At 44.8% G+C, this 1766-nt stretch overlaps 1 pseudogene; it reads right to left on the reverse strand.

Annotated features, from left to right (window-relative positions):
• Positions 1-677: 677 nt before the first annotated feature.
• On the reverse strand, positions 678-1138 carry LOC129057715 (keratinocyte-associated protein 2-like; annotated as a pseudogene).
• Positions 1139-1766: the final 628 nt, after the last annotated feature.

The following is a 1766-nucleotide window of genomic DNA, read 5'->3' on the forward strand; positions in this document are numbered from 1 at the left end:
GGTAAATCAAGTGCCCTGAAGGTGAATAATATTCAATGGCAAGAAATGGGAAGGGAATTAGGGGCAAGGAATGAGTGAAGACAAGAGTGATGACAAAGGGTGACGGAGGTGAGAGTCCAGGATATCTGGAGCCAAGACACAAACTTGGAGTCAGGCAGGCATCAGCCGACAGCACCTTCCTCCCTAGAGACCAGGAAGGAGCCAAGGAAGGCACAAAAGTGTAGCACCACATCACCTAGAGACAACTAAGATGTGTTGGGCACCAAACCAGAGACCAGGAAAGACTAAAATCCCACCGTACCTAGTAGCATGTCAACAAAAACCTACCTCAAACTCAAAATCTGCCCAACACAGGTCAGCTTCCAACCCAGACGGAGTTGAGGCAAAGAACAGGAAAAAAGACTACATAAGGTGTCACTGTAACAAATAAATTCCAAAACATAAGCTTATTTCTCACCCACCCAAAAGTTCAATAGGAGTGCTTCTGGTCAGCAGGTGGTTTCCCACAGGGAGATTCAAGGACCCAGGCTCTTTTATCAAATGGTTCCATCCTCACCTAGGACCTTAGAATCCTTTGCACTTAGTTGCTGGATAAGTAACGAGTGTGGAGGACAGGCATGGGAGGTGTGAGGTGGGGGCCGCTTTAGAAGTAGTACACTTTTACTCTTTTTTTTTTTTTTTATAAAGAATCAACTTTATTGAACATTCAAGGTCAATTTCTCTTCTTGCTCTTGCCTGTGACCTTGGCTGGTGTGAGGACTGGAGCTGCTGCCTGATACAGAGTGGAGATCTTGTTGATGTAGCACAGACCAACCATGGAGAAGATGAAGCAGGTGGTGACACAAACTCGGTGGATGAGGCCAGATGCAAAGAGAGCCAACAGGAGGCACAGGAGAATCTCAGGGAAGGTCTTTGCTTGGGATCCTTTGCCAAACACAAGATTCTCCAGAATCTTGAAGGCAGTGAGGGAGAGCACGAAGAGACCTGAGCCATGCAGGCCACCCCGGATGGTAAGCCACTCGGTGGAGGCCAGCTGATGGATCTACATCTGCATCGCAGTGAAGAGCAGCAGGGACAGGAGGGAGGAGATCGCCAGTGAGGTGTCTGTACCCACCACCATCATGCCCTGCCTGTGAGTCAAATTGGCGCCTCTGGCCAAGAAAACGGCACTTTTACTCTTATTCAATTGGCTGGAGCTTAGTCACATGACCAACCAACTGCAAGGGAAGCTGGAAAATGGAGCTACCTGTGTGGCCAGGGAAAAAAAATCCCAGGAAAAAGATTTACTGAGTGTGTATGAAATGTTAGTCAGTTCTCAGTGATTTTAGAAGAGAAGCAACAGTGCTCTGTAAATTTCCTTTTTCTATGTATGTGTAGTTATTGGTGTTGCTGTTTTTACTATCATGGTGTTTGCATAGTGTTTTGGGGATTGTATTTTGTTTGTTTTGTTTTGGGGTGGGGTTTTTTTTTCTTATCTTGTTTTTTCTGTAGTGAAGAATGCATGTAGAGGTACTGCATGAGATCCAATTCCTACAAGTGACCACAAGTCATTTCATTTCCTCATTGTTGCATAGAATAATAATTTGGGCAAGTTGCAGCTGGAAGTAATTTTTTTAAAAAGCCAAATGAGAAGTCTCAAGCAAAATAGAAGATTATTTCTCCCACACATTAAAATCTAGGTAGGCCGTCTAGGTTTGGTGCAAAGTCAAGCTCCTCCTACTTAGTTGCTCCACTGTATATAATCTCAATCTCATGTCCCAAGATAA

The sequence above is a fragment of the Pongo abelii genome, chromosome 12, assembly GCF_028885655.2.
Source record: "Pongo abelii isolate AG06213 chromosome 12, NHGRI_mPonAbe1-v2.0_pri, whole genome shotgun sequence".
NCBI lineage: Eukaryota > Metazoa > Chordata > Mammalia > Primates > Hominidae > Pongo > Pongo abelii.